Source organism: Dromiciops gliroides, chromosome 2 (genome assembly GCF_019393635.1).
Source record: "Dromiciops gliroides isolate mDroGli1 chromosome 2, mDroGli1.pri, whole genome shotgun sequence".
Taxonomy (NCBI): domain Eukaryota; kingdom Metazoa; phylum Chordata; class Mammalia; order Microbiotheria; family Microbiotheriidae; genus Dromiciops; species Dromiciops gliroides.
The window spans coordinates 651,621,382-651,630,592 of NC_057862.1; positions in this window are offsets into that span (position 1 = coordinate 651,621,382).

Sequence of the window (9,211 nt, forward strand, 5' to 3'; positions counted from 1 at the left end):
ATTTTGTATAAGAAAACTTGAATGAAAGAAAGTGAAAAAGAGCATGCTTTAGTCTGTGTTCAATCAATATTAGTTCTTTCTTTGGAGGTGGATAATATGCTTTATCATTAGTCCTTTGGGAGTGTCTTGGATCATTATATTGCTGAGAATAGTTAAGGCATTCACAGTACTTCATCAAACAATATTGATGTCAGTGTGCACGATATTCTGGTTCTGTTCACTTCACTATACATCAGTTCATACAAGTCTTTCCAGGCCTTTCTGAAATTGTCCTATTTGTCATTTCTTATAATAATATCCCATCACAATCATATACCACAACTTGTTTAGCCATTCCCCAAAAGATGAGCATTCCTTCGATTTCCAATTCTTAGCCACCACGAAAAGAGCTGCTATAGATATTTTTTTACAAATAGGTCCTTTTCTCTTTTTTGGATGTCTTTGGGATATAAACCTAGCAGTGATATTACTGGAATGCACAGTTTGATAGCGCTTTGGACATAGTTGCAAATTGCTCTCCAGAATGGCTGGATCTTTTCACAACTCCGCCAATAGTGGATTAGCGTTCCAGTTTTCCCACATCCCCTCCAACATCCAATATTTTCCTTTTTTGGTTATATTTACTATTCTGATAGGTGTAAGATCATATCCCAGAATTGTTTTAATTTGCATTGCCCTGATCAATAGTGATTTAGAACATTTTTGATAAAAATATTATTAATAATGTTTTAATGAGAATAAAAAGTGTCATGGGGTGCAGAGCACCCCAGAAGTTCTCTGGGGCACACTAAGGAATCTTCTCCTTGAGAAACTAAACCAGAGGACAGATAATGCCTAGAGAGATAAACTGAACCAAATCGGACTGAGCTAGCTTGGGATTCCTACCCTTCATTCTGGTCTCCCTTACCCTGGGGAGATAAATTTGGGTGTGGCTGCAGCCTTGGCGGACTGAAGAGGGATCTGTAGCCACCCCTCACCCAATTCCTTTAGTCACTACCAGTGGGGGATGGTCCTCCACTCCTCACCCAATTCCCCCAGCTACCACCAGTGGGGGATGGTCCTCTCTCACTAAAGGAACTTTTCACGGGCAGATGGTCCACCCCCATCAGTCCTCTATAAAAGTACCTTCCAGTTTCCTGTTCGAGATTTGGTACCTCTGAGCCATGTGCTTTATGCCAAATCTCCCCATGAAAAGTCCAAGGATTTCTTTCATGGTTTCCCTCCCCCCACCCTTCCCTTGCTCCTAAATAAACTACCACCTTATTCTAACTACTTTTTGTGTGCAAGAGGGTGTAATTCTTTAAAAAGGAATTCCTAAAAACCCCAACTCCCACCACCCCGTACCCCACTTCCCACCATTACATCTAGGCTCAAGGATTCATGACACTGTGCCTACATGTTGCTTCTGGACCCTCTGGGCCCCTCACAACTCCGCGCATTCCAGGCCTTCTCCCCTTCTCGTCAGCATGAAGCAGTTTCAGAAGAATCTTCGTCCCCTTTCCTTATATATAGAGAAGTGGAGAATGTCATGGGGTGCAGAGCACCCCAGAAGTTCTCTGGGGCACATCAAGGAAGCCTCTCCTTGAGAAACTAAACCAGAGGACAGATAATGCCTAGAGAGATAAGCTGAACCAAATCGGACTGAGCTAGCTTGGGATTCCTACCCTTCATTCTGGTCTCCCTTACCCTGGGGAGATAAATTTGGGTGTGGCTGCGGCCTTTGCGTTCTGAAGAGGGATCCGTAGCCACCCCTCACCCAATTCCTTTAGTCACTACCAGTGGGGGATGGTCCTCCACTCCTCACCCAATTCCATCTGCTACCACCAGTGGGGGATGGTCCTCTCTCACTGAAGGAACTTTCCGCAGGCAGATCGTCCACCCCCATCAGGCCTCTATAAAAGTACCTTCCAGTCTCCTGTTCGAGGAGATTTGGTACCTCTGAGCCATGTGCTTTATGCCAAATCTCCCCATGAAAGTCTAAGGATTTCTTTCATGGTTTCCCTCCCCCCACCCTTCCCTTCCCTTGCTCCTAAATAAACTACCACCTTATTCTAACTACTTTTGTGTGCAAGAGGTTGTAATTCTTTAAAGAGGAATTCCTAAGAACCCCAAATCCTACCCCAACCCCATACCCCATTTCCCCCCATTACAAAAGGATGAGTATTGGATAGCAAGTAAGAGTTGCTTCCATGGGGCAGCTAGGTGTCGCAGTGGATAGAGCACCGGCCCTGGATTCAGGAGGACCTGAGTTCAAATCCGGCCTCAGACACTTGACACTTGCTAGCTGTGTGACCCTGGGCAAGTCACTTAACCCCCATTGCCCTGCAAAAACAAACAAACAAACAACAACAAAACACACACACACACAAAAAGAGTTGCTTCCATTTTCCTCATGGAGGAACTGACAGCATGATTCATATGGTCTCCAAAATCTTATGGAACTGAGAGGCCATGAAGTGTAAGGACATCATAAGAGACAAGATCTTAGAACTGGGCAGTACTAGAGATGGGATGTGCCTTAGCTACTTGTTTTCCTCATTCATGTGTCTCACTATCATTAAACCCTGTTTGTGCCCACTCTTCCCACATGTGGGAAGAATATGTCTCAAGATACGAGGGAGGAATATTTTATAACTATCCTTTTTTTTCCGGGGCAATGGGGGTTAAGTGACTTGCCCAGGGTCACACAGCTAGTGTCAAGTGTCTGAGGCTGGATTTGAACTCAGGTACTCCTGAATCCAGGGCCAGTGCTTTATCCACTGTGCCATCTAGCTGCCCCCTATAACTATCCTTCTTACTATGCCATCTTCATAAATGCCTTTCACTTCAAACCAGTTGTGTCTATTGTTTAATTATTGATTAAGTGAGCAAGGTAATCTCACCTACGGGGGCTTGTGACCTTGAGTTTAAGGAGCAGGCATTCCCCTGAGGGACCCAATTTGAAAACTAAAGAGTGCAAAAAGCATTAATAAATGCTTGTTGACTGTTGACTAATTGATTTACTGACTGATTGAAAATGCATTTTTGGAGGAAGTAGCCCTAGACAGGGTGCTATGAAACTTAAACCTTAGAGCCCTACATAAATCTGTTTAGTTCTTAAGCACTCTAGTTTCGTAAAGACAAACAAAAAGATCTATTCTTCCCATATCTTACTGTCTTTATTCAACTTTGTATGAAATAATGACATTGCTATGATTAAGCATAAAGTAAGTAATCATTTGACACCTGATTTTCTTTTATCCAAACAGCTTCATCCCTGGCTTGATTACAACAAATGTAACCCCACTTTAGTAGACTTGAATTTTATTTACTTGACAGTTGCTTCATTTACTCATTTTAACACTTATTTGCTTTAATAAATGAACAACTGTTTATCTGAGGGTTTTTTACAAGTTGAAAATGAGACTGAAGGCAGTAGACATACAACTTCTTAGACTGGAATGTCCCTCACTGAAAATATTATAGAGGACAGAATTTGAAAGGTTAGTATTTGTTCTATATATGCCTAACACCATTATCATTTAACAATTTCCTCATCTGTAAAAGGAGAGTTTGGGAGGAGATAATCTTAAGGACTCTGATCCTCGGATTTTAGGTTCTTCCCCCCACCATTCATCACTGATGACTTGCTTGCTTAGCTCCTTTAACATAAACATCATGATTCTAGGCAGCAGCTGTTTTCCTTCTATGTTGACCACAAGAGGGCAGCCTTGTGTATATTCTTGAAGTAAGGCAAAGAGACTTAATCCAACAATTTGAAGGGTAAATTAGAAATGTGACATAATTACTTTTCATAGTTAATAGAGAGCTAATGTCACAGTTCCATTATAAAATTTTAGGAATTTGGCAGAGAGGGGGTAGACTATAGGTATGGGATGAGATATACATTGTTAAGATTATAGATTTAGAACTATAAGGAATTTGAGAGATCATTTAGCTTAACCCCTTCATTTTACAGAGGAGGATAGTGAGGCTAAGAGAAGTTATGTGACTTGGGCAAGGTCACTACCTATGTCCAGTGTAATAATTAGTAGAACCAAAATTCCAATCCCACTGCCAATGCTTCTTTGTTATAAGGGATGTAGTGGGGGGATGTTCTTTGATACTGTTGTTGTCTGTCCTTCATTCTCTCTCTCTCTTTTTTTTTTTGGTGAGGCAATTGGGGTTAAGTGACTTGCCCAGGGTCACACAGCTAGTAAGTGTCAAGTGTCTGAGGCCGGATTTGAACTTAGGTCCTCCTGAATCTAGGGCCAGTGCTCTATCCGCTGCACCACCTAGCTGCCCCTGTCTGTCCTTCATTCTCGAAGAGGAACATGAAATTGGGCTAATGTCATGACTTGCACTGAATGAGATTTAAGTGAGGGGGGGCTGTGCAAGGTCAGCAACTTCACTCTCTCCTCCAGAGCCATCTGGATCCAGTGGCAAGATATACATCTGGATGGCTATAGATGACCCCAGAAATGTTTGAGGCAATTGGGATTAAGAGACTTGCCCAGGGTCACACAGCTAGTAAGTATCTGAGATGAGATTTGAACTCAGGTCCTCCCAATTTCAGGGTGTGAGATTTAAGATTGGATATTAGATCATAAATCTCCCCTCTTTAACCTTTCCCTTAATTTATCTCCCAGACTAGTAAATGGAAGAAGCTTCTGGTTTTCTAGTTAGAGCCTTTATTGTATGGTAGTTGCAAGGTGATATTGATTAGAGGGATAGGAAAGTAGAAATACAAAACAAATCGTCTTAAATCTAAGCTTAGTCAATATTCCGGATAAAATTCACCAAAACCCAAGGCCACCTTTGGGGAGAGAGAGAGAGACTGTGTCAAGCGCATGCTGCTGCTAACCTCGAGCTGGGCTGAGTCGAACTCCAGTCAGCATCTGGAGTACAGCGCAGTCAGGAGACCAGCAGAGCAGGAAAAAGCTCCCACTTCCGTTCTCTCCTTGCCTTTTAAGCTCGCACCTCGGAAGTGGAGTGCTAGCAGGCCGACTGGCATGCGTAGCTCATGCCGTTGGTCTCCTCCCCGAAAGGGTGGTCCTTAAAGAAAAACTGGCGCCTCTCCATTATCGTTAACCGACTGTTAAAACTTTTTACCACAAGGGCCAGTGCTCTATCCACTGTGCAACCTAGCCACCCCAATTCAAGGTATGGAGAACAGAATAATAACATGTGCCATATCTTAATAAATTGTGCAAAACATAGAAAACCCTTTCACTTGATTGACCCTTTTCAAAATCCTATGACTCCTCGGTTCCATTTTGCGATTGTAGAAACAGGCTTGAGGCTACACAATGTACTGGAAAGAACACTGGATTTGGCATCAGAGAACCTGAGTTTGAATCCCAGCTTTGTCACTGGCTCCCTCTGTGACTTTGGCCAAGTCTCTTACCCCTCTCTAGGTTCCATTTTCCCCATCTGTAAAATGTGAGGCTTGGACTAGATTGACCCTCCCAGTTCTATATCTATGATACTAAGGACTCAGTGTGGTTGCCTTGCCTGAAGTTATATGACTAGTAAGTGAGGGAGCAGCCAGGATTAGAACAGCAATCTTCTGAATATTACATTTGGACTAATCCACTGCCTCTCTGTGGAAGGGAAAGAGATGAGGGAAAAGGGACATAGTTTAGTTTCCTTATGTAGTCAACACTTTAGTGGATAAAAGCCCTGGTATCAAGACTGGAGGACCAGGGCGCTAGCTTTGTGACCTTGAGGGAGTCACCTTTCTATTAACCAGTTTCCTCCATCTACGGTGGTTGTTTAGTCATTTTCAGTGGTGTCCAAGTCTTCATTAAGAGTCCTCACTAAGTGTTTTCTTGGCAAAGATATTGGAGTGGTTTGCCATTTCCTTCCCCGGCTCATTTTATAGGTGAGGAAACTGAGGTAAACAGGGTCCAGGGTCACACAGCTAGTAAATGTCTGAGGTCAGATTTGAACTCAGGAAAATGAGTCCTCCTGACTCTAGGTCTGGCACTCTATTCACTGCACCAGACTTGGGGGGGGAGGGGAGTGACTATTTAAACTGACTGAGCAGTATTGGGCTGATGCTGTTTTGCTGAGACCCCACCCTCTGGACTACAGACCCCCCAAGGTTATAATCCTATAACTCCTTTCTCAGGCTTCCTCATGGAAGACTAAATCCTCTCCCTCTGACCACACATTTTACCTTTCTACTCCAAAAGAAGGGCAGCTAATAATTCCTTGGTTCATCTAAATAGCCAGTCAATCAATAAACATTTATGAAGGTCTTGCTATGTGCCAGGCACTGGAGATTTTAGAAAAGAGAGAGAGTCCCTGACTTCAAGGTCCTCTTGTTCTATTGCGTGAGACATGTAGATTACGTAGGGCACTGCCCTTTTTGCGTGTGAACATTCTGGTTGATGAAAGGTCTAGAAAAAAGAACATGTGCTTCAGGAAAACTGATCAAAACTGTTAGAGAAGAAACACAGCAGCTCTTTTTGGTGGTGGCAAAGAATGGGAATGTAAAGAATTAATTGTTATTTGAGGTTTTTGTGCCTCAGCACACACTGGCCTGGGGCTCTGCAAACCGCACGGTGCTCCACCCACTGGTTGTAGCTGTTGCCAGGGCGCTGGCACCTCACATCATCACCGCTCACCGACACCTACATGGGCCTGGCAAAATTATAATGATAGGAAGTCTGGCGGGGGCAGTCATGTGACTGTCAGGGCGGCCAGCTAATTGGCTGGGGGCTGTGTGGGGTTTTCTGGGAATGGGGAGGAGAATTCGCCATCCTAACTGGAAGCTGGAAGGCGACAGGAGCTCTGCTGTGTATTCTCAGCTGATTCCTGGGGGGTGATGTTTTTTTCAGGTTGTATAATTTCCCTTTCCCCACTTTATTTCCTTTCCCTTGATCCTACTGATCCTGTTTGTGTTCTTTTTTAAAGTTCGTTCTTGTTAAAATAAATCCTGTTCTGTTTTGAGGGAGGCTGCCAGTCTCCTTCCTTGCCCCAATATTGCGGCGAGCCGCTTAGCTAACACTCCCCAATTAAAAATTGGTCCCCACAGGAAACTGAAGGGGTGCCCAACAATTGGGGAATGGTTAAATGAATTTATGAATGGGATGGAATGTCATTGTGCTATAAGAAGTGATGATGGGGATGGTTTTGGAAAAACCTGGGAAGATTTGTGTGAATTGATGTAGAGTAAAGAAAGCAGAGCTAGGAGAACAATATGCATGCGTGTATGCACACATATGTTCAATTGATCTAATGATTAGGAATTCGGTTCAATAATGACAATATTGTAAAGTTAAGCAACTTGGAAGGACTTAGGACCTCTTCTCAGCTCAATGAGTAATCAGGATTCCAGAGGATTCATCATGAAATGTGCTATCTCCCTGAGGGAGGCTCAGAGTGCAGATTGACATTTTTTTATATAGGCAAAGGGGAAAGTAGTTTTGATTAATTATACATCTTTGTAATAGGTATTTTGATTTGTTTGTTTTTCCTTCAACTTGGGGAATGGGAGGGAAAGAAGGCAGATTTTGCGGATTGAAAAAAAAAATTTAATTAAAAAAAATTTCTAATCTAGATAACCATTAAGAGCCTTTCTAACACTGAGATTTGAATGTCTGCATTATATGCCCAACAAGATGGTGGACTAGGCATTTTCTTCAGTCCTTCCTCTTAAAATTTTTCCAAGAGTTATGATCAAGAAGTAAAGCAATTGCTGCTCTCTCTGCAAGCCAAGGTGACAAGAAGCATAGCATTAACAGCCGTATGAATTAATAGCAAAGAAAAGTAATTCCTAACATGCTCACTTAGCACCCTACTTCCCACCAGCCCCCATTCTCTGACAGGTTTCACAACTGGACCCATCTCTTTATGCACTGAGATTCACTCAGCAATGGCCTTGCTGATTCTTTAGTCTTTATCTGCACACCCCTGCCCTACCTTCACCCCACCATTCTGTAGCAACAAACAGCAGATCTAAATTCTAACCACCCACTTGCAGAGGAAGAGGAGGAGGTATTAGGAAGGTAGGAGCACACTCTGCCTGGGGCAGCAGCACTCAGCTAGAAAACTAAACAAGGGAGAAAAATGGGTCAGAGTATAAGCATGTGGGAAGAGCTGCAGGGCTTAGCCTAAAGGAAAGGGAACCGGCATCTAGCTAGGACCAGTTTTGTCCCCTCCCCCCCATCTCGGGGACTGAGTGATAAAAAATGAATTTCCTGACTATGAGAGGAAACTGAGACAACTTTGAGGTCTAGCCCCCAGGTACCTGCCATTAAAGAGGAAGGAGACAGAATGTGGGCAAACGGGAACTATGGGGGGAAGGGAGACCAAAATGAAAAAAAAAAGATATTAAGAAGAAACCTCAGTTTAAAATCTAGAGTACAAGAAGATAAAACTATAGGGAATATATTAAAATAGAAGAAATGATAGTAAATACAACATCCAAATAATTACAAAGGCCTCTAAATAAGTATTATGAGAGACAGAGGAAAATGGATCGATACCAGATGATAGAGGACCCTGTGAATTTTGATGCAAGTGTGGAACTGTGGCAGAATGGTGCCACATGGTTTATGGGGGAACAAATGGAAGAATTTATGGCCTGCACAGCGAAAATAATTAGGAAAATAGAAATATCTGAATCTATGATGGCTAATCTCTCCAAAGAAGTAAAATAGAGAGCAACAGATAAGGAATACAAATATATTTAAGAACAATCTAGAAAAATAAAAAAACCAGAGTAACAGTGAAAGAACACATGATCTCCATACAAGCTAAATACACTGACCTTCAAGATAGGATGCATAAAAAGAATTAAGGGATCATAAACCTGGATTCAGGAGGACCTGAGTTCAAATCCAACCTCAGACACTTGACACTTAATAGCTGTGTGACCCTGGGGAAGTCATTTAACCCTCATTGCCTGGAAAAGAAAAAAAGAAAAAGAAAAAAGAAGAACATGACTAATTAAAAAACCTGCATGCCATAATGCAAGACATAATACAAGAAATCTACCCAGAACTTCTCAATATAGAAAACAAATCACCAATAAAAGAATCCACAGGATCACCTCCAGGAAAACAAATAAACAAACCTAAACTGCTCCAAGACAGAAGGTGGTTAAACTGAGCAATTCACTTCTGATGGCAAGCACTAAATTCTGCAAAGAACCAAAAGAAAGACCTTCAAATGTAAAGAAATTCAAATACTATAAGACAATTCTGCACCAACTAAAAACCAC